Below are 24524 nucleotides of genomic sequence, written 5' to 3'. Positions count from 1 at the left end.
TTGATTTGCCAGAAAAAATATCATTCAGTAGTCCCACTTATTAATCCTTTTGACCAAAGGACACAGCCTTTAATTTCAAAAGTCTTCTGTGGTATTTTTTGGAAGAAGAGAAATGATACTTGTGTTTAAAGTAGTTAACCTAAGATATGTTTTATTTATCATCCTTATTTCAATGATAGTGCCAAACTTGTCAGAACATTTCTGTGAAAATGTGAATCTTCTGCCATGCTACATGTGAGGCCTGTTAGAAGCGCACTCAGGAATTCTTTCTTATAACGTATTAATTATCATTGCCACTGCAATTGGAATTAGGGTCTCCTGGCAAAGGAGTATATTTGAAAGAAAACTACCAAACTCCCCCTTCTGGCAGAAGATAACAACAAAAAATACCCGTAGCATACAAATCTTTCTGCAGGCATCTTGCGAGAAGAAAAAAAAATGCTAACTATCAATCAGTATTCCCACGGAAATATAATAATCAGAAACCAATCAGCAAGCTAACTGCTCTGGGCAGTGAGTGACTTTCTAATGGCTGAAATGTAATGATACATAGTCAGAAAAACAGGTTTATAGGTAAGTAACCTTCATTTTTCCAAAGGCAATGCACACCATCTATTATACTGTCATGATTCCATAGCTGGAGGCTTAGAGAGCCCTTAACTTGTAAATAGATTTTGGATAATGGTTAACTCCAAATGAGTTCATTCTTGAGGCAGATTACAAATAGCACTTTCTTAGGAAGGTTTGATGGCAACACTAGCTAGTTCCCTTGCAATTTTCCACTGTTGTAACATTTCGACACTTAGAAAAATGTTCAAGTAGTGCTCTTTGACCCTTCTTTTTACCAGACAATTGTTGTTGTTATTAGAATAACTGCATCTCAAATGCTTAAAGTTTTCTTAACTCTTCTAATAATTTTCAACGTTAACTTTCAGAGAAAGATTTAACATCGAATATGTGTAATTAGTAAGGCATAAACTAGAGTCACTGTCTTATGCAATGATACTTTAACAGAAAAAAATTAATCCAAGGGCTCTACACTAAACTCCAACTAGACTTTTATGCATTGGCATATCTTTGAAGAGGTGACGTTATTGGGGAAATATTTCTCAGGGCAAAACTACTGAAAACATTTTGCTTCTTTTGTCTATAAAGGCAAATCGGTAGGTCTACATCAGTACATCTACAAGGTATTATTTCTACATACATGATCATGTGTTCAAAAAGGTTTGAGAAACACTGCTTAATGAAGAACTATCTCAGCGTTCCCAAAGTACATCACATATATTATCTGGAGTTTTAAAAAAAGTTCGTTTGACGCAGCCTTCACCAAACATATATAAGACTAGATTTTTTATGTTAATGCCTGTAATATCCTATGAAATACTGTATGAGAAATACTGATCTAGAAAATAAAGACAGTCTGGTCGCTGTATATTTTCTAAGGAATGAAGATAGAGTTAGATATATAAAGATTAAAAATGTATCTATACAGTTAGTTAATGTTAGATATAAAATTATGTCATGTTACCATATGTGAACTTATTTTAGGTGTTCTCAATGGCTGTTTCCATATTTACATTCCCTCCACAAATACTTTGCAACACACAAAGCTCATGGGAGGCTCTATGAGATGGTCATAAGGCAAACAGTTTTCGCCTGAAATAGTACAAAGATGTAAGTCACAAGAGATCAGAGAGGGAATTCTAAACTGATAGCACACTCAAATGCTAACAGGTAAGAAGGAATATGGTAATCCAGGGAAGTGAGGATGACTCAGCACAGAGGTAGGTTACTACATCTGCTGGTCTAAGTGTAGCATAGAAGAGAGAAGAAGATACAAGTAGAGGCAGGTTTTACATACAAGGTTAAAGCCTTCAGGCATGGCACTGTAATGTGTGAAGTGGAAGATTGTACGCAAAGAGGATAACTAAAGAAAAATAAAAATGTGCCCTACGTTTTTCTTGGATAAATTAAGGAGTTTTATGAGTAATATATATTCACATAACTTGGATGATCTAATTTATTGAATATAAGTATGTTACTGAGAAATTGGCACTGCTCTTTAATAATGAGAAGATTAATGTCTAGAAATATTTTAGATGATCACAAAAGCAGCTTCATATTTCACTTCGTTCATTTATGATTTGCTTTAAATTTTGCCAGGCAGGTTCACATGCATTATATGCTCACATTATAAGGAAAGTAACTGAGGTTCACAGATTTCAGGTTACTTTCTCCATCTCACACTGAGAAACAGCCAAAGATTCAAGTTGATTCCCTTCAATGCAACGTTTGCTGAGGGTTTATCAGGTACTGTGCTGGGCATTATGAATAAAGCAATAAATAATATATCTCTTCCTCACTTTCTTGAAAACCAGATATTTTTCTTTTTGTAGAGATAGAGTCTTAGTCTACTTGGGTCATCCTATCTGAAGCATTGCTACTACCTGTAATCTCCTGGAAGGACCAATGCTAGTGCTGCTTGCTATCATCAGGTTTATCCCAACATCCTTGACCCAGGTCCCAGCCGGAAGTCACCACTGCATCATTCATAGGCTGAGTATTTCTTTACTTTTCTTTTTTTTTTTTTTTTTTTTTTGAGACGGAGTCTCGCTTTGTTGCCCAGTCTGGAGTGCAGTGGCTCGATCTCAGCTCACTGCAAGCTCCGCCTCTCAGGTTCACACCATTCTCCTGCCTCAGCCTCCCAAGCAGCTGGGACTACAGGCACCCGCCACCTCGCCTGGCTAGTTTTTGTATTTTTTTTTTTAGTAGAGACGGGGTTTCACTGTGTTACCCAGGATGATCTCGATCTCCTGACCTCGTGATCCACCTGCCTCAGCCTCCCAAAGTGCTGGGATTACAGGCATGAGCCACTGCACCCAGCCAGAGCATTTCTACAAATTCCTTTTGTTAAACTCATTCTTGAGTTTGTAGTTACATGATGGTTGTACTATACTAACCCTAAGCCCAGTACTTCCCCTTTGTAAAAAATTGTAATCCTTCACTTGATATCAGATTGTGTCAGGGTTCAGAACATCATATCCAGTATCTATTAATTTTTGACGTTTTAGTAATAGCCATTCTGATTGGTATGAGGTGATATCTCATTGTGGTTTTGGTTTGCATTTTCCTAATAATTAGTGAGATTGAGCATTTTTTCATATGCTTGTTGGCCACATGTATGTCTTCTTTTAGAAGTGTCTGTTCATGTTCTTTGCACGTTTTTCAATGGGGCTGTTGGTTTTTCACCCATTGATTTGTTTAATTTCATAATAGATTTTGGATATCAGACTTTTGTTGGACGCATACTTTGCAAAGTTGGAATGAACTAGTGAAAAAGTACTGGAAAATGTTTGAGGGGAAACCGCTCCATAGGATATGTGGTGTATATTGAGTTATTTTCTGAGTTTGCAGTTATTTCTTCCCTGTCATTAAGCCATCTGTGTTTGCTGATGTGTACTTGACAGAAGTTAGGCTCTTACCCTTCCCACAGAGGCTAGGAAATAGAGGATTTATCTTCCTTCATGATTACAATTCAAAGGGACTGCTACCAGGTTCTTGAGAAAGACAATTTTGGGTTGTAAAACTGGCAAGAGGTTTTTTACAAAAGATATATATGTCTCAAAGCAGCAGATTAATAATTTTCAAGTTTTCTGAAGACAATCCTCCAAAAAAAGGGAGGTCAGGAGCTAAACTCAGGAATAATCCTGCTTAAAACATCAGCAAGAGAGATGTTTAATTGCCAATAAGTGGCAACTGTATTTGTAACAGAAATTTTCAGTTTAGCCACCCACTTATAGTCAGCTAAAAATTCCAAATTAGAACATAGGTCAGACAGTCTGAATTTTAAATGTAACTTAAATTATGGAATTTTTGAGACAATGAGCTGTTGTCAACAGTATATTTGTCTATTCCAAAGAATTGTTCCAAAGCAGTTAGCAGTTCCAAAGAATTGCTAACAAAGCATGGTTAAGTAGAGGTTCTCTAGGACTTTTTCTAATGAATAGATAAGCTTGGTTAACATTATATTTGCACTTAATAAGAAGGAATTACTTGAATTTGAATGTTCCCTCAGGTATGTGAAATATTCCTCATGTGACTTTATTTTCCTTTCATTAATTTTTTTTTCTTATATAAAACTAATGGGAAAAAAGTAAACTCTAGTCACAAAATTCCAATGTTGTGAGTTTCATTATACTCCTCTCTGCCCCATAAATGCACATAGTGAAATGAATTTTCAGTAAACGACTTTTATACTGCCTGGATTTATAAAGTTAGATGTTTTTATAAATAACCTAAATAAGAATGGAAAAATTTTAAGAGGAGTAACGATGCAAATTGAGTTTATATCAGAGTAGTCTAGAATTATTGTTCGGCATGGAGAGTAATAAACTCAGAGAAACAAACAAACAAAATAGGTATATGTGTTTCTCACAGTCCTACATTGTTTACATTATTGCAACAAATGTACATGTCTAAATTTCAATAATGTCACATTTTAAAATTTAAGTACAGTCTTTACTAGGTTGAAAAGTAGACAGCATAAATGGCACTAATGAGAAGTCCTTAGCTGTTCTTGCTAAAAGATAAACTTAGGCACATTAAAATTTTAGAGTTTGAGCAGAAAGCTCACGAATTGTGCAGGGCCAGATGGTAAGCATTTGGGCTCTTCTGAGAGAATGCAAAGGGAAAATTTTACAACGCGTTCACGGTGCAAGACAAAAAAAAAATACATCTGAGTGGTTAAAGTCCAAAGTCTCTAGTTAGAGGTTAGTTTGGTGGCTTCTGACTGGTTAAGCTTATGTTTTTTACTGTCTCCGTTGAGTTGCACTTTGGTTTGCTTATGTAGGAGCTCAGCAGGGTGCTGGAGCGTGTCAGCTTAATGGCCTTATGATGTTTGTGTTAACGTTATAAAAGTACCTATTAGCAGTGGCTTATCCACAGGTGTCTGCAGCAATGCGTAGGACGGTCGAATTCCTTCTTGCTTTCTCAGAGGAACGAATTCTACAGAGGGGCATAAGAAAAGTGAGAGACCGAGGCTAATGTTAGAGCAGGAGTGGAAATTTATTAAAAAGTATTAGAACAGCAATGAATGGAAGTACACTTGGAAGAAGGCCAAATGGATGACTTGAGAGGGTCAAGTGCACCTGTTGACTTTTGACTTGGATTTTATACATTGGCGTGCTTCCGGAGGGTTACATCCCTGGATTCTTCCTTTGGGGCAGGCTGTTTGCATGCACAGTCGCCTGCTAGCACTTGGGAGGGGCCGCATGCGCATTGTGTTTACTGATATTGTACACATGCTCACTCCAGGTGTTTTTCCCTTACTAGTCCAGTTTCTAGAGGAAGGTCATATACCAGTTAAAGTCTGCCATGTTGCCTCTTAGTGTGCATGCTCAAGTTCACTCACCTAACTTCTGAGATCTCATCGGAAAACCGCTGATCACCAACCTCAGGTGTTTCTATCTATTAGAAAACTGCCTTTCTCTGGCACTGGTTGCCACCAATTATTATTTTAGAGCGACAGTTTCACAACCATCTGATCATCACCTGATGGTTGCCTGACATTCCTGGTGGCACGTGGTTGGGGGGAGGCTCTCCTGCCCCCCTAACTTCTGACGAGCTACCTACTGTAACATACCCACTTAAACAAACAAACAAAACAAAACTAATGAAAATGTATTTTAGAGTATAAAAAATTAATAAAACCTATTTTATGTTGAATAAATTTCTCTCTTTAAAACAGTGCTACTAATTTATGAACAGAAAATAATTCCATTACAAAATTTCTTATTTAAAAATATCTTTAATTATAGTAGAATTTAAATACATATAAATAATTTCCCATGAAAAGAAACTTGCTCTTTATCAAAAAACGAAGTGCTATAAAACTATTTAACATTAGCTAACAAATAATTAAATTACCAAGAATTTTCACATGTTAGTAATTTGGTAATTTTAGTTGACATTTTCTAGTAATTGAATGCATTAGCAATTTATTAGAAACAAATTTTTTTATTAAAAAGTAACACACTCTCAAATTGTTCTATATCAATGATGCTCTTTGCCTTGCAGATATTGAGTTGACCTGACCACTAAATACAGAGTTTTCTTTATGATGGGATTTGCTAGTTGGGGGATGATATCCCTGATTGTTAGCATTATCACCAGGTAGGGTACAAAATAAAAGCACTGGGCAACATGGAGGAAGTGGTCAATATCTCATTGGTTCTGCTAAATAAGATTTGTACTGCAACGCTTCCTCAAGCTTTAATCTATAAATTATGTGGAATCCTTACCCGCCAACTCAGGGACTTATTAGCAGCTAAAAGTAGGAGAAGAAATTATTTCATGTGTTGAATGTAACCAGAGGTCTGAGTCCTGAAAAAGTAAAATACAAAATAAACATTTTATAGGTATGAAGATGCGTGAATGTAATTGTGTATAAAATCATATTCTATGATGGTAGATAAATAGTATGTTTGTAACTGTCCTTAAAATGCAGACTACTAACATGGACAGAGAAGTGTATGAGATTATAATATATCTTATAAAAAGAAGGATTGATAGGTATTTTTAAACGTCTTGGAATTATAAAGACTTTTTATTTTTTTTTCCTGCCCAGTGCTGAGAGCTATAAGCTGAGTGATGTACCCAGACCTTAAGTGTTTAAGTGTTCTTCAGTGCCCTGGAATTTGTTTTCCACTTAGTACCTAAAAATAGTAACGTGACATAAAGAACGTATTATTAACACAACAATATTTTAAAGAGAAAGAATAATAATTTCCAAGAAAAAGTACAGGAATTTATTATATATCTTTTTGAATTTAGACAGAGAATGATTTCATAGACATATTTAGACAAAGTTAGACTGGCCTGAATTTAACTGCAGGTCCTGAGACTTATTATTAAGGTAAGTGAAGGTGGGCCAGGTATTGGTAATGCTTTCTGATGTTCAGTTTGACCATCTAATAAAATAGGGGTAACAATGATTTCTAATAACAAATATTATTACTTAAAATTTTATAGAAAATCCTTAATGTGTGTACATTAGTGTCCCTCAAAAAGTATGTACCTCTAAATATGTAGGCTATTGCTGTTTTATTTTTATTCTTGTCCTTTTGTACTGTGCTTGCTCTAACTCATGCTTTTGTTATTACTCATTCATCAATAATTTACTCTTTTAGGACCTTATAGTAATTATACCACCACCCTCTTCACAAACTTTCTCTGAATTTATTTGAGCAGATTTTCAAGGGATTTTATATTATTATTTTTACTACAAATGATATTTTTTCTTTCTCACTTTCAAGAGGAAAGTTAAACTGTGTGACTCCCTATTTCTCAGATATTTCTTTCTCTGTTTCTTTACCCATGGCATTGTTCCCTCATTCTGTGGCCTTTCCCCCACTGTTTTTCTGGCCTATAAAAATTTCCCATCTTCTAAGATTCAGCCAAATCCTGCGTATAATCTGCACTGACTTTCATCTTTCTCCTCTCTTGTGTTATATTGTGTGTACAGTATTTTATAGCACAGACAGCAAATTACTTTATGTTACAATAGGGTAAACTTTTCACCTACTTTCCTAAATTATAAATGTTATGAAGGCCCCAATACTATCCTATAAATCCATGTAACCCTAGCATGCATATATATATATATATATATATATATATATATATATATATATACACATTTTTTTTTCCTGAAGAGCAATACTGTGGTATTAAGCTTACCTGAAGCATGTTCTGCTCACAGAAATGAACCAGTTCTCAAATGAAAATCAGAAAATTTGATCTGCTTTTTGGCCATTAAACCAAACACTTAAATATAGAAGATACATTGCACTGTGTAATAATATTGCAGTCACAGTTTTATGTAACATACTTTCTGACAATTTAAAAAACATTGTTAATGTAAGAGCTATAACCTTGAAACAATTTTTAATTTTTTTATATTTACAAAAGCTGAAGATAAAACTTTGTGAAGAAAGATGTATCTATATCTATAAAATAACAAAACACACTTTATTGAAGAATTCTATAAATAAAGGTGCAAAGCAACTTTACAAGGCTTTTATTAGGAGATGATTATAAGCTAACCTTGAGGTTAACGGAAAGTTCGCTTCAGAGTCCTTTTTTTAAAAAAACACTGGAGCAAAGAGTAATACTCTGTGAGCCAATGTCACTAAACATTTTACAGCAAAAGAAATTATTTTCAAATTAATATATTATGTGATCTATTATTTGGATAAAATTTAGAAAGGGGCATGAAAATATGTTCAGACTGATTTTTTTTGCAAGATGAATTTCACAGCAACATCCTACACCAGCTGGAGTTGATGCAGTTTTCTCTTGGGCCAGAAGCCAGCCGGAAACTGCAGTAATTTAAGCTTGAAATAACAAAAGCATGAAGGACCATGTCAAGGTCTCATTCAAATGGACATGATTGCAACCTAGTAGGGGGTCTTTTATGAGAAAGAATGATATACAATCTTCCCTAGAAAATTATTTCATTTTACTTTATTTTTATTTCAAATTGACATATAGTAATTGTATATATTTATGGGTACAATGTGAAATTTTAGTATATGTATACATTGAAGAATGATTAAATCAAGTAATTAACATATCCATAATTTTACAGGCTATAATTTTTTGTGATGAGAAGATTTAAAATTTAGTCTTTTAGCAATTTTGAAATACACAATTATTATTAACTATAATCATTATGCTGTACAATAGCTCTCAAAAGCTTATTCCAGAAAATATAGGAGGCAATAATATTTATGATTATTTATTTTAGTTAGAAATCAAAACATTTCATTCAATTAAAGACAAAATCTTTAAAAATATATTATAAAGTAAAAAATAATTAAGATAAAAAGCAGCATATTGTGGCTTCAATTATTTCTGTAAATATAATTCCACAGTTTGTTGCGAAGTAAAAATTGTGAGAATTAAAATGGAATCACTTGTATTATAAAAACTGTCAAATAGAGCCACAGAGACCCACGAAGAGAAGAATTGTCATGCATAAATGTCTGATAACAGAAATAATCACAAAAGAGCCAAGAAAAGCATAAACTTGCACAAAAATCATCACAAACCTTTTACAAAAAATACTTCTGAGGACATCTGCCCAGCAACTGGTGGTCCAACCTCAGATTGGCATCACTCTTCTGTTTGATCCTTATTTCAGAATAAATCAAACAATACAAAGGTAATTATTTCAGAATAAGTATGTAATCCTCCTTATTCTTTAAAAGTCTTTGTCTCCTTTTACCTCCTGAATATGCACATAGTTTACTGTAACATGCGTATTTCCGTTGCAATATCCTATACCTGAATATCATTTTCTTTTAGAGAGCCTCTCTTTGTTGGTTATTTAGGTTGACAGTGAATCTATGTCATATAACTATACTGTAGGTAACCTGGATGGCTAAAATGCAGGCAACAAGCAAAATATGCTCCTCTTGATCATTATTTTGTGAGTAGAATCCAACTCCAGTAGAAACACTTTAAAAGTATAAAAGCAATAGGCAGTGTATCAAAGTGGTTGAATTAAGAGTTAACAGTAATATATCAGTTGTTATAAAACACATTTAAAAAATGTTTTTAAAAATCAATCTTATCACACAGACTGAAAAGAGAAGATATAAGTGTCTTTGATCTAAACCTCAGCTCAAAGCTTAAGGGATGAAGGGGATTATATTTTGAAAGCAAGAGAGGAGACTATCAAGAAGCAGCCAAAAAAGCCAGTAACATATATTTGGTGCTGACAAAAGCAGAAGAGTCTTGCCGTATTTATTTGTTTTATTCATGTGTCAAAGGAGTCAAGTTTTCCTGAGTCTCAGATTTATCAGTTATAGATAAATCAGACATTCCTATTTTAGCTTTTATCATTGATTTTTGACCTACATACGGATCTTCAGATGTGTCATCAGAAAAACACCTGAAACAAGCATAACCTTCTAGTCTGGTGACTATTGTTTTTGAGAAATCAAAAAGTAGCAGAAGCACAATAAATTGTTATCAGCAATCTAAGGTGCCTTTAGCACCCCAGCAATGATAAGTGTTGATTCACAGGAGCTTTACTGGAAAATCATACAAACATCAATTGTGTCATATGTCCACACATCTACCCTTCAGACCAGAGGAGAAGTTTATTTCTTCTCCACCTCCCAAATGTCATGTGACTGCATTATTTTGACAAAATTCAAACCAGAGTTTTGCTCTGTTTTGAACCATGTCTAGAAACATGATTCTAGTTTCCTATTGCTTAGGAAAATGGAAAAAAATTTAGAAGAGCATGCATGACAGGAATATCCCAGAAAATCTAGCATCCAGAAGTTTGATTATTACTTATCAATTAGGAAGAAGTAATAAAATTTTTAGCAAAGTGTAGATGCTGGATATGACGAGTATAAAAATATCCAGAATATGTTTTATTATCTTTCAGGTCATATTTGCCAATGTCTGGAGGGAAATAGACTGGGAAGATGAAAAGCATCAAAAGAAGATTTCTAAGGGCTACCAAGATTATTAAGAGGATACTGAGAAACATGTTTTTTATTTAAATATTTCCTAGGATTGACCTTCACTCTTTTTTCAATGAATCTACCATTAAAAAAGGTAAGTACATTCATATGTAATCAGAGCTTATAATCTAGTTATATAGTTCAGAAACATCTCTGTAAAATAGTGACTGGGCATATCTGCTGAAGTTGAAAAATAAGTAACTAATAGTAAATTGAGTCATAATATGACTCCATCAGATTTGTTAAGAATTGAAAAATAAAACAGTAAAATTTATAACAAAAATTATCTTTAAAAACAAAACTATTCTAACAATTTTATTTCAAAAATAAGAAAACTGAGGCTCAGAGAAGTGAAGTGTCTCTCTGCATACATGTGTGCATACATGCAAAATGCATACATGTGTGTATTTTAAAAAACCTGTCTCCTTGTAACCAAGTCCAAGCTCATACAACTTGCCACATGACAGCCAGTTAATTAAGAGACAGGGTGTTGGGGCAAGGAAAGAAACTTTATTTGGAAAGCTAACAAACCAAGAAGATGATGGACCAGCATCCTAAAGAACCATCTTAAATTAACATAAACTTCAGGCTCATTTTTATGTTAAGGGAAGGGGAAAAAATGGGTGATGAGGTAAAGATGTAATGATGACCACAGTAATTTGGGGGTCAGGGAGGGTCTGAGGGGGTTGTGAAACTTCTTTGTTTTCGGTCAGTTGACTGTGGTTCAGATGAAGTAGGTCAGGTCATGATGTTTCTATTAACCTTGAATAAAATGCTATTAATTCTGTATACACTTCCTTATCTCCTTGAGAATGAGGTTTGAGAAAGGCACTATTATCATTTTTCCCCTAAAGTTGAACTACAAGCTCAATCCCTCCTATAATTAGCTGGTCTACATGCAAAGGTAAGCAGAAGCTTTTAACATAAAGGATATTCCACAGCTGGAGGGGTCAAAGGCAAAATGGAGTCAGTCATGCTAAGCCTCCTGCCACTATTAGATTCTTATTTCTAAGATTTTACTCTCGTTATGACACCATCTTTAGGTTATATAGTAGACAGCTTTTGTTTTTACCCATTTGGCATCCATTTATTTAATTTTAGTAATGACTCCTGTCTTGGTTTGAGAGCAGTCATACTTTCATTGGATATATTCCTTATTGCAACATTAATCAGCCTGTCAGAAAACTCTGCCAAATGTTGTGCATCTGACAAAGCTAGGCTAAATAGGTGCTCTATCCTTTCAATTTAAGGTAAGGTACACAGGACTGAAAAAGTGAATAGTCTATATCTACAGTGGTATACTAAAAAGACTTCACTAAATTCTGCATAAAAGCTCATTTCCTCTTTAAGAATAGATTGTTTCCCCATTAAATTACGTGATATAATTTACATAATTTCAAAAAGCTCGTTTTGCTTACAGTAGGCATTTTAATTATTGTTACTTGAGATCAATTCTAAGCATGCAAAAATTGTTTCCAGAGAATGATTGCTCAGATCAGGTGGCCAGGAGCATGTAGATGACCCAGTAGTGTGGTAATAGAATAAAAGACAGTGATATGCTAGTTCATGTTACAGAATGGGCATACTAATCCATGATATGAAATTGGAGTGAGGGTACCTTACAATGAGACTTGGAAACATCCAAACTTCCAGTTTCCCCTAAACATATTCAGCAGTTCATGAAGATTTTCTTACTTATAAGACGAAACTAAGAAGGCCTTCTAGAGTTCATCCTTGTTTATTATTATGCAATCTAACAGGTGCTTTTGATATCAATAAGTGTATAGCATAGTGAAAGCAGAGAACAGATGGAATCATGCAATCACCAACAAATATTGAGTAATTTTAACTGTCATAGGCAGCTAGAAATACTCAGTAATGATAGATACAAAAGAAGTCTCAACCTCAGAAATCTCTAGATGTGGATAAATAATTTATATGAACACGCCACTAGCAATAAAAGGCAAAAGAAAGGAAAATTTGTTCTTGTGAACATAACTATGATTTGAGACACTCTGTGAAATAATTCCAACTGTAATTTTCAGGCTTCAGTTGCTTCACAGACTGAGTCCCTTAAATGTAAGTACCTTTGAGGAATATTTCTGCTATAAAATCACAAGTGCATATTTAAACTATCCTCTTGTCCTTGCCCAAAGTGTGCTATTATTATTAATATAGGAGACTGTACCTTTTAGACCAAGCAAAATAACTAAATATATTAAGGGAATATTTAGTTCCGAACTTACTTGAATCACACAGAAATGTGGATACCACAGCTGTCCATGAGGTAGACTGTGGAGAACAGATGGCAAATGTAGTTTAATAGTGAAATCCTTTACCTAGATATATTTGTTACCTCTATAGTAGAAAAAGTTAAATGCAGCAGCTCCTTGAAGAATCCTAATATAATTAGAATTACTTTGGTTGTGGTGCTAAATAAAATACATTGAATCTTTTGCTATTTACCTTGTGTATTCTTGCATCAACCACTTGAAACCCTCAGGAGTAAGATTTTTAACTTCTAAATCTGTCAGTGCTAATTGTTAATCAGGCAATTATAGCTGTTATTCCAGATGTAGACTTTTTAATAAATTAATATGGTTGGCTAGCCATGGTGGCTCACACCTGTAATCCCAGCACTTTGGGAGGCTGAGGTGGGAGGATCATGAGGTCAAGAGATCGAGGCCATCCTGGCCAACATGGTGAAACCCCATCTCTACTAAAATAGAAAAAATTAGCCAGGTGTGGTGGTGTGCACCTGTAGTTCCAACTACTTGGGAGGCTGAGGCAGGGGAATCGCTTGAACTCAGCAGGCGGAGATTGCAGTGCTCCAAGATCGTGCCACAGCCCTCCAGGCTGGGAGACAGAGCAAGACTCCATCTCAAAAAAAAAAAAAAAAATTTAATGTGATCTTTGGCTGCTAGTATATGGTTATCAGTTTGGCAAGAACTTTCATCTATATTATGAGGAATAAAGTATATTAATAGAAATTAAACAAAGAAGCCAAGACAGCCATAAAAAATAAAGGATTTGTTATAGGGATTATACTATGCAATTATGGGGGCTGACAGATAATTCTCTAAAAGGCTATTGCGTATTAGAATTTAAGACACCACAGTTAAGCTAGGTTCATGTTTTTTTCAGATCTTTAATCAAGAAGGAAATCTGGATATAAAATGGCAGAGAGCAAGGAAAACTGAAACCCACCACATTACAAAACTTTCAAAGAAAACATGGAATGTAGGAGGAAAAACTAAAAGACACACATGTCTTATGGAAATACAGAGCTGGGTCATGGTAGTTCATAAGATCCAAATGTTAATTTCCAGAATTTGTTGTGACAGTGAACATGCCAGTGGTAGGTGAAAATTGCCGAAGGCGGGAGACTTTTCATCATAGAAACTGGCAAATTCTAATCAGAACTTTTATTTTCTGGGAAGCCAGCTATTAAATATTCACTACTGCCTCTAAATCTTGCTCAATTTTTCCATGTTGTAAACCCTACTTCAGAAGTATTCAGAGAAAGGGATTCTGGAAAATGTAGTTCCAACTTAGCTAGGTTGACAAAGTACAAAGCCAGTGCACAGCCTGATGCAATGTTTCCACTTCTCTGGAATGCTATGGCTCCTTTCCATTTTACATAAAAGATATGTCAACTCTCTAATATGGCAATTTCTCAGAATGTGCCAATCATCTACCAGGCTGCTGATATTGTGCTTATAGAATCTGAAAAATATGTGGCAGTCAGATTCCTACCTAGGGAATCTCATAATAAATTCCCTTGGTGGACTAGAGCCCATTTATCTCTAACATTGTGGGGGATTGAATTTTATTCCCAACTCTTCATTTCCCCATTAGTAGCAGTACGAACTGCACACTTGCAACATTCTCATTGTGAGTGGAGTACACTTCTACTTTCCTAGACCATGAATTTCTGCTAAGCCATGTAACTTGCTTTAGCCAACGAGATGAAACTATCAGCATGAAATATGTATGGATGTTTGGATTAATGCTTTTGTGCTTCTGCTACTGCAACATGGCAAGAAATACTCCAGATAGCCACTATTTGTGAAGCCTGAAGCCAAGCCCAGCCGAACTGAGCTGAGGCCAGTTGAGTTCACGGAAATTTTCAGCTAACCTGCAAATCTGTGACTTGAAGCAGAACCATACCAGCTGGCCTAGAGAGCTACAAAAAATAAGATAAAAGCTTACCATTGGATGCCAGTAGGCTTTGGGGGAGGGAGATATTAATAAGCATTATTGGCAAGAGTTAACTAACACAGACACCTTGTAAACAGCCGATTTTTATTACAATGTTTTTAAATTAACTAAAAATATATAGCTTAAAAATAGATTTGATATAATTGCTTATAATATATTAGTTTGAATTTAGGCAAAAATGTATTTAACATATAGGGAATCATATAGTCATCTTTCCACGGCAGTGGGAAAGAACAGAACATGAGTGCGGTTGATGGCAAAGATATTCCACTTGCAAAGAAAAACCTCCGTTGGAAGTATTTTTCTTGTCCTGACTTGTGAGAAAGGATACAACCTCTCCTGGATGGAACTTGGCAACACTTTACTACAGTTTTTCTGTACATTCACCAGGCATCGTATCCTGCCCTGAGAGGCAATAATCTACTCTTTCATTACCTTTTAGCATCATCCTTGTTTTTTGACACTGAAATGAGTGGAAATAGCTTGACAAATATATTTTTCTTAAATATTATAATGCTTTGTATTACTTTCCTAGTGATGCTGTAACAAATGGCCACAAACTGGGTGATTTAAAACAATGGAAATTTATTTTTACATGATCCTAGAGACTAGAGGTTTGAAATCAAGGTTTCCACAGGTTCACGCTCTCTCTGAATGGTGTATGGAAAAACAATTTCTTTCCTCTTCCTAGCTTCTGGTGGCTCCAATAAATCCTTGCCATTTCTTTAGCTCCTGGCTGTGCTCCAATCTCTGCCTCTGTCTTTGTATATTATTTTCTCTGTGTGTTTCTGTTTCCTGTACTCTTTTTATCATGTAACCAAATAATTGAATTTAAGGCTTACCTAATCCTCTATGGCTTCACCTTAACTAATTACAACTGCAAAGACCCTATTTCCAATAAGGTCAAATTCCGAGATTCAGGGTAGACATGAATTTTTGGAAAGAATTATTAAGACCATTATAGTCTGCCTTATCATTCCCTAAAATTCACATCTGTCTCTCATGTAAAATATATTTACCTCAGCTCAATATCCCCCCAACACATTCCAGTATTAACTCTACATCCAAAATGTCATCTAAACATCAACTCAAAATAATCTAAATTTTATCTGGATCAGGTAGGTGACACTCTGGGTATGTTCTTGGGGTAAAATTGTTTTATATCTATGACCTATAAAAGTCAAAAACAAGTTACCCGCTTATAAAACACAATGATGGGACTGGCAAAGGGTAGGCGTTCCCCCTTAGAAGGGGAGAAAGTGGGAAAAATAAAGGGAGCACTGTTCTAAAGCAAGTTCATAGCCAAGCAGAGCAAATTCCATCAGATATCAAGACCTGAATTATTCCAGGAATCTTCTGTGACTTGATACTATGTCCTTTGGGTCCTGGGCAGCAAGTGTGGCCCCACCTTATTCATAACAAACCATGTCACATCTTGGTGGCTTAAATGGCAATTTATTATTATCTTGAAGGGTTTCATAGGTTAACTTGGCACAGCTGGTGGTACTTGCTTGGGTCGCTCATGAAATTGCAAACAGATTGCATCTGAGGCTGGAATCCCTTGAATGCTCAACTGGTCTGGACATGCCAGATGGTCGGCTGAAAATACCAACAATTGATATTTACCCTTGGATGGGGCTGTTTACTGGATCCTGCACATGGTGTCTCTGTGTGACTGGGCTCTCAAAACATGGCAGCTGCGTTCTGGGAGGGAACATGCCAAGAACAAGAGTCTCCAGAAGCAGAAATATGAAGTTACTGGCAAATTGGAGGCTACTCTCTGAGTAATTACATTGTCACTTCTGCCATGTTTCATTGGTCAAAGCAGTCATGAGCCTTGTCAGATTCAAGAGAGTTAACAGACAAAATCTATATCTTAATACAGGAGTGACAAAGGCATGTTGCAAAAGAGAATATGGAACGAGAGCTACTATTTTGACCATCTTCCTAACTAGAGCCACCAGGTTCTTAAATACATTTTCTGTTTTCCATGTTATTGCAAACTGTTGCAGACTGTGTTGTTACACCTTCCAATACTGTATAATATAGGTCATGTTTTCCTCCATCCTCCAATAAAATATTTTCTTACATTTCTTTTGTCTCCTCAAGGCATCCATGCTTTTGCCTATTGCCTGTTCCTAATACTAATGTCATATGTTGAGGGTATTTTTTAGAATAGAACCTCAAGTCCAGAAACCAATTTCTATTCCAGTTATCTATTCTTGCATACCAAACACCCCAGTATGTAGCAGTATAAATCAATCATTTATTATTAGCTTTTGTATTTTTGTAGGTTGTCTGGGCTTAACTAAGTTATTCTTATTCAGATAAGAATCAGTTAGGAGCAGCTAGAGCTAGAGTCACCAAGAAGGGTCGCTGACATGGTAGTTGATGCTAGCAGGTCAGCTGGGAGGTCAGCTGCGGCTTTCTGGCAGAGTATCTACAGGTGGTCTCTCAAGGCGACCAACTTGGACTTCAAACAGGATAGTAGCCATGTCCCAGTGGAGAACAACTCAAGCATCAATATTTCAAAATTTGTGAAGCTTCAAGATTGATTGAGGATCAATCAAAGTTTCCCAGAACTGGCCAGGTCCTACTTTCCCCCTGCTCTACTTGTTAAACCGCCTCCACAGCCTGCTTGTGTTCAAGGGCCTGGAGAAATAAAGTGTTGTTTCTTCATGAAAGCATGGCAATGTCACATTGCAGAAGTGCACGTGGGAATAAACATACTGTTGTGGCCAACTTTGGAAAATATAAATTCTCAAAATCACTTTGGAAAGGGTTTCTCTTTTGACAGAAATCAAAAGGTAACCATCTAAAAGCACTTCTGTTTTCCTTCTGGGCACAGAGCTAGATAATATTTCTAATTTCTGTAACTCTTAGGAATGGCTATATCACTTACATTTAGCCAATGGAATGCACAGACAAACGTGCATTTCACCCCCTGGTCTGAGCCATAGTTCTCCCCAGTGATATCCCTCATATTATTGCTCTTTTCACTTTACCATTATGACAATGCCTAAGGAAACCTAGGGAGGCATATGTTAAAGTTGGCAGAATTTCTGTGACCCTGAGTCTAATTTGATCTTCAATGACTTTCATCCCTGTTTGAGTGTGAGCAAAATCTATCAATAGGATGACATAGTACTTCCATGAGTATGTTATAGTTTATAGCAAATGAGATTTTATAGTGTAATTAGGGTTTGAAATCTGTTTTTTAACTGTGTCAAATGAGTCATTAAACTTGTCCTGTGTGTAATTTTTGTGATGTTTTCTTTTATGTCATTGCCTTGTTACTAATGTTATATCTTATGGTTAACTTGGCCCTTTAAATACCTTTAATTTTTATTTTATTTTTTCAGAAATAGTAAATGAATTTCATGTCCAGTGATTCCAGCCTCCTAACATGTGATGCCTCTCTTTTTGTTTTCTCAACCTTCAGTTTCTTATTTCCAGTTATGGTTTGTTTTCTTCAAATATTTGTGGGATATCTCTGAAACCCGGAGTGAAGATTTTTCAAACTGTCCATTCACATTTTTTTAGTTGTTTCAGTGGAGGTTTGGTCTAAATATTCTGGTGCATTGTATTCTTGGAATTGTATGTCTCAAATAACATGTCTTGCTTTCACTTAACCTAGAATAAGAGCTGATGTGAGGTCAACATATTAAAATATATATATATATATTGGCAGTGGTTACTTATCCAGCCAGTTGTGAGGTACCCTGCCTGTGGTAAAAGTAGATGGCTAATGTCAAAGTTGTTTAGGAAAAAGTAAATAAGTGGACCTATTTAAATTACTTGGAAATTAAGACTATCCATGGACTGTGTATGATTATCAGGAGAAGTACATTACAAAATAGGTTATTTAAAAATTTGCCAGAGAAGGTGACCATTTTAAGATTAATGAGTTCATGAACAGAATGAGAATTGTGACAAAAAATACTGGCTACAAATGGGCCCCAAAATATGGGCTATTCTCACCATAGATATCACTGCCACTGCTACTGCAAGATTTTCTACAGGCAATCACTAACAAAAAAATCACTATGTGCTCCTGATATGTCAGAACAGTTGGTGATTTTTTTAATGCAATAAGCAATTATTTTGTAATTTTTAAATTTCACTTATTCTCAGACTTCTTCCACTATTATAATTCGGAAATTCATTGAAGAGTTTTAGGATGTCTCACACAGCCTTGCTCATATCTCATATATCACTGGAGGAGCTAGTACACGTGAAATACAATCTTCCTAACACGTGTACCTTACTATGGAATTAATTTGCTTTTACTGTAGAATGGTGATGCTATAGCTTTGAAAGTCAAGCTATATGATTTTTTTCCTTCCATGTTAAGAGTCCATGTTGCTTGGAACCAAGTGTAGGAAGAGTCTTCTGGAATGATTTCTAAACATGTTGCCTAAGTATTTGCTTATCAGGAAACTGTGCTACATTCTTTGAGACATTCTAACATTAAAACAAGAAGTACTTTCACCAGAGATTGCTTCTGAGACGGCAATTTGTTCATTCTCAATTTTTTATAACACAACCATTAATGGGAGAAAGAGGGGAAATGCTGTGATGATGGGAGTGAGTGATTGACTCAAACTGACACATAGAAATAGGTATGCTACCACATGGTAAACATTGAGAGATGTCCCGAGCTGCGCGCCCCGGCCATAGCAAATAATAATTAATGATTAAACGCCCGAGCTCTATTCCTTTCCACCTTCTACCTCCTCCCTAGATTTGTTGTTTCTCTTTTGTATCAATACCTCATAATAGATGGCGCTCTTCCTGCTTCTTCTTCACTTGTTTTTCCCCCGGCGGCCTCGAAAATTGTTACTTTGTAGCACAGGCACCATCCCGTGCCCGGGAAAATTACCAACTGACAGCGCAGGTGCAACATGACGTTTGACCAGAGAAACCAATACCTACTTGGTCACGCCCTCTGCGATGAGATCATCTCCGCCTCTGGCCCAACCCCTTCCCCTCCAAGTGTATATAAGGCACTGCATTACCGCCACTAAACGAGACTTGATCAGAGCACTGTCTTGTCTCCATTTTTCGTATCTCTTGTTCCCCAAATTCCCACCCCCTCCTCCAGGGCCTGCTCTGACTATCCCGTGGGCCGGGATAGAGAGAAGCATTGATAAAACTTGAAGAGGTTCGGCCAGGCCCGGTGGCTCACGCCTGTAATCCTAGCACTTTGAAAGGTAGAGACCGGTGGATCGCCTGAGCTCAGGAGTTCGAGACCAGAGACCAGCCTGGGCAACGTGGTGAAACCCCGTCTTTACTAAAAAATAACAAAAAAAAAAATTTAGCCGAGCCGAGCCTGGCGGCATACGGCCGGCAGGCCGCTCCTGTAGTCCCAGCTACTAGGGAGGTTGAAGCAGGAGAATTGCTTAAACCCGAGAGGCGGAGGTTGCAGTGAGCCGGGATAGCGCCACTGCACTCCAGCCTGAGTGACTGAGCGAGACTCAGTCTCGAAAACAAAAACAAAAGAAAAAAATCTGAAGAGGTTCATGGGTCACGTTACGTTCTAATGTGGATGGTGACAGCTTTAGTGATTTGAGGGTGGAAGAGTTGATGATGGAGGATCTACTTCCAATAGAGCTTTTTTCACTTAGTGCTTGGTGCCTTAACGTGGGTGAGTAGAAGGCTCAACTCATCTGGATCTGATGTTCACAGATGTTAATATAGTCTGTCTAGCATAATGACCTCTGCATAGCTGGAATGCAACTCAGCTCAGTTTTACAGTGAGTAAGGTGGAAACTACGTGGCATTTCATGACCTAGGCTTGAAAATTACATAGCACCACCAGCTGCTCAACTTGGTTTGTCAATGCAGGCATAAAATCACCCTCATCCAAGGCAGAGTGACATAGTCTCAGTCTCTCTGTAGGATGTGCCACAATGCGTGTGCCTATTTTCTAAAGCCCGTTAGCCCATTCTGTGCTCACAAATTATTCTTACACTTCCTGCATAGAAAGTAAACTCCCTCCCTCCCATGATCCCCCGAAAATCCAACCCTTTTATGACATTAGACTCAGGCTTAAGTTCTAGATTGCTTCATCGAAATCAGGTCAAAATGAATATGAGACTCCTCAGTCTTTGTTCTTTAGTATAGCTTCTATCTGAAAACTAATGAACTAGAGACAAATTACCTGCCTCTCTCATAATGAACATAAAATGAAAGAAAATACATTGCATAACTGCAACAGCCCATAAGCAAAATAGCAAAAGGGAGGGTGCTCACTTTTCATAGCAAATCTGAAATCAAGTCAAGCGGATAGAGCTGGGTTTTTTAAATTATTGTTATTAGACTCCAGTCTTACTACCTGGAAATGATTGTGCATGATTTTTAGGCAGAAAAACTAACCCTCCGCCTTAGTCATTCTTGCCTTTCCATAATAAATACAACTATAGCAGATAATTTTCTCAGTTCCCTTTCTACCCATCAAAGTTTGGGGCTTCATTTTAATGTTTTACTCTGGTCCTTTACTCTGAGCTGTGTTTTCAGAGAGCGTTTTATAATCTTCTATATAATTCAGCCCATTAGACTAAAGCCAAACACACAAATCTCACTGAAAGTCACCCTTCTTTACCTTAGTTTCCTCTGAGCTTGCTGTGAGAAAACGAGAAGATTCTTAATAACATATTGTTTGAGAGAAGAACCACAAAGCACACTGTTCAGAACATTTTTTCTATCTCAAATATCTTGTGATGCATAAGCTTAAATCTTTTTCATAATAATGCCTAAGGGATTTATAGTCACACTCTTGGCTAAATCTTTACCCTGATAGTACTTCTCATTTTATCTTAATATTCTGTCTTATTTAAAGCATCTTTAAAGGAATCTTATCCTAGGACAGATTTCAGATGAAAGACAACTTTATATTTGAACACAGCATGTTTAATTACCTTTATAATTTTCTCTAAATTTTTCCTGAAAATTAGAGAATTTCATCTTTACCTTATCTCTAGATTTGTACCACATAATATGCAGCCAGAAGAAGCCAGTTCTGCTTCTACCAATGACGTGTTCACTTTCCATAGGCAGTTTCTGATGGTTCAACAGATATATTTTTTACTCTCCACTTAATGCAGGTAAACATTTGCTAAATGTAGTGTAGCACATTACAAGGGTCTCCTTTCCTGCAGTTTTTATAACATTTTTCTTACTTGAAGTTGTCATTAACAACCTTCTGGGGGCCTATCAGGCTTCTGTTAACAGTGTCTCCAAAACTCTACCTCATTCTGCCTGTCATGTGGTCACAAACCCAGTGCTATACATTTTCAGACTTTTCTTACAGCAGCGTCTCACTTTCAGCTAACCTGGTTTGCATGGAACTTGGAGGAGTAGTGCTGGAGTATCCACTTCCAAGGCAACTTCTTTACCATGATGGTTGGCACCTTGGTTGAGTTGGATGGAGGGGTGGAATTATCTGGCAGACAGACGACATTCGAGTTCTTCAGAATGGCAGTGTCATGGTATTTGAACTTATTTCATGATAGTTCAATGTTCTGACCAAAAAAAAAAAAAAAAAAAGTCAAATCTGCATTACCTTTTAGGCTTAGAAGTCATTTCTGGAGTTGTGCATGGGTCAAAGCAGTAGCAAGTCCATTTATGTTCAAGAATTTCAAAAAAATTAGTGGCCAGGTTATAAGATCACCATACTAGAAATTCCATTTATACATGTAAAGTATTTGAGAGACAGAATGAGTGGACTTTATTTGTTCCTTTTTGGAATTAGGAATGGAAAAGAGGAACGGAATAGGAAAAAGGGATGTAAGGACCATAAAGTTAGCTGATTTCCTCAGGATAATTGCAAATAAGTGGCGGAACTAGAATATAACACTACGTACTCTTTTTACTTTTCTGCTACTTTTGGAGTAAAGGGAGTGGAAAAGAATAAGTTATGGCTCAAATCAGTTTGTTTCTCAATATGTCCAAATTCAGCATGAAAAGGAAAGAAATGGTAAGACAGAAAGCCCAAAGTAAACTATGCTTTTCTGAATATTTTCTTGAATATAGCTCAAGCTTTTTGAGAACTTGTTTCTCTTGGTATATTGCATTATACTTAACTTGGTAAGTCTTTTTTCTGCACATGCATCTGCTCTACAAATAAATTATACAGTTCTCAAGGACAAAGTAACTGGTTAGTTTATACCATTTTTCAACATTTCCCACAATGAGTTCATAAATGTTAATTCCATTTTGGCAATTACATAAAATGTATAATTATTTGGAAACAATTCACATGCTTTTTCTGTCTTTGGAGGCATGTGAATGTTCAAAAATGAAACATTTATATCACAATATATTTTACATTTTTATTCCATGCTCAAAATTATAATTGACTAAATTTTGGATATAAACTTAGCAAATACCATTATTAACAACCCATGCCATAATAATCAGGACAAAATAAAATGTCTGGTATTTACGTGCTTTTGTTTTCACTAAAATAATCATACATTTTACATTCATATTATTACAGAATTGTCTAAAAACAAGTAATGATCTTTTATACTGTTGCCTTTTTATTTTATCTTAGTTCACAGAGAAGCTACAGACTAAATATACATACATGTGTATGATTTATAAATCACTCTTCCCTACTTACTTATTGAGTAAAATCAGTGAATTTGCCAAAGTTTCACTAAAAAGTGTGGAAAGACAATGCTCATTTCGGCAGTATACAGTTTGCATCAGTTAACACATCAAATGTGATATATAACAGATGGCGATACAAAAGCAAAGTAGGGTTTCCCTTTTAGTGCTTTTATGTGTCTATTTATTGGGGAATAAAACAGCTAGTCTGCTAAGATTCGGCCACTGCACTCCAGCCTGGGCGGCAGAACAAGACTCCGTCTCAAAAAAAAAAAAAAAAAAAAAAAAGGCTAGTCTGCTAATATTTTAAGATGGAAATTGAGTTTTAAGAGAAAAAATTCAGAAAAAAAGATTGTTAATTTCAATGTTATGTTGAAGATATCATAAAAGTGTAGAAATAAAAATAAAAGCTCTTCAGTTCACATAGTCTGCTGTATATAGCAATGAAAAAAATGGCAAGAACAGTTGTAAAACTTTGTGTGTGTGCAAAACTGTACTCACAAACGATAATTATTCGGAGTATTTTCACTAATGCTTGGCGTATGATGAATTAACTGACCTAAGTTCATTGTTAACACTGAACAATGTCTTGGCAAATAAATTACAGTGACATAAATAAACTCAAATATACAAATAGTATCACTGATTTTTTTATTTCATATACAAATCAAAAGTGCTTTGGTATATATTTTTTCTTGTTTGATTCTTATGATAGTTTTGTATCTTATATTCTTAGTTAAGAAAATTGCAGTTTAAAAAGCAGTCTATTTAGTTTATTGAGCAGATATTTTGTGTTGTGCAGGTTATGCTTCACTCTACAACTTTCAAAACTATGCCACATGATGAAAATATAGGAGAAGTCGACTTGGAAAAGAACAGATTATCAAGGCATTAACAGAGGTAGTTTTGTTATGATACTGGTAGAAGTTTAAGCTTTGGGATATCTCTACACTCCCTTACATAAAACATCCTAAACTAGGCACACTTCTCTGGATGCCCTAACACATTTTACTTCTAACGTATTTCAGAATCCCCACTGGTAGATTCTCCACATCATCATATGGAAGTATAGTCATCAACACTGTTTTACTATTGTCTTATGTATTAGAAGAATCTGTGGTCATCCTGGAAATATACAGAGTGACA

The 24524-nt window shown here is 35.8% G+C and overlaps 2 long non-coding RNA genes across 2 annotated transcripts in view; one reads left to right on the top strand and one right to left on the bottom strand.

Moving 5' to 3' along the window:
* LOC139359222 (uncharacterized) overlaps window positions 1-19818 on the bottom strand; it is a 27566-nt gene extending 7748 nt beyond the window's left edge. The window contains exons 1-3 of the long non-coding RNA XR_011615137.1: window positions 19538-19818; window positions 9114-9195; window positions 4924-5007 (exon numbers count right to left, since the gene is read on the bottom strand). This is a non-coding gene — a long non-coding RNA (uncharacterized lncRNA). The remainder of the gene's footprint in view (window positions 1-4923; window positions 5008-9113; window positions 9196-19537) is intronic.
* Window positions 10492-24524, top strand: LOC139359097 (uncharacterized). Its single transcript, XR_011614750.1, has 3 exons — window positions 10492-10638; window positions 24181-24278; window positions 24407-24524. It is a non-coding gene; the product is annotated as an uncharacterized lncRNA (long non-coding RNA).

Source organism: Macaca nemestrina, chromosome 16 (genome assembly GCF_043159975.1).
Source record: "Macaca nemestrina isolate mMacNem1 chromosome 16, mMacNem.hap1, whole genome shotgun sequence".
In the NCBI taxonomy this organism is placed as follows: Eukaryota; Metazoa; Chordata; class Mammalia; order Primates; family Cercopithecidae; genus Macaca; species Macaca nemestrina.
The sequence above is the reverse complement of the archived record's forward strand: the minus strand, read 5'-3'. Positions and strand labels throughout refer to the sequence as shown.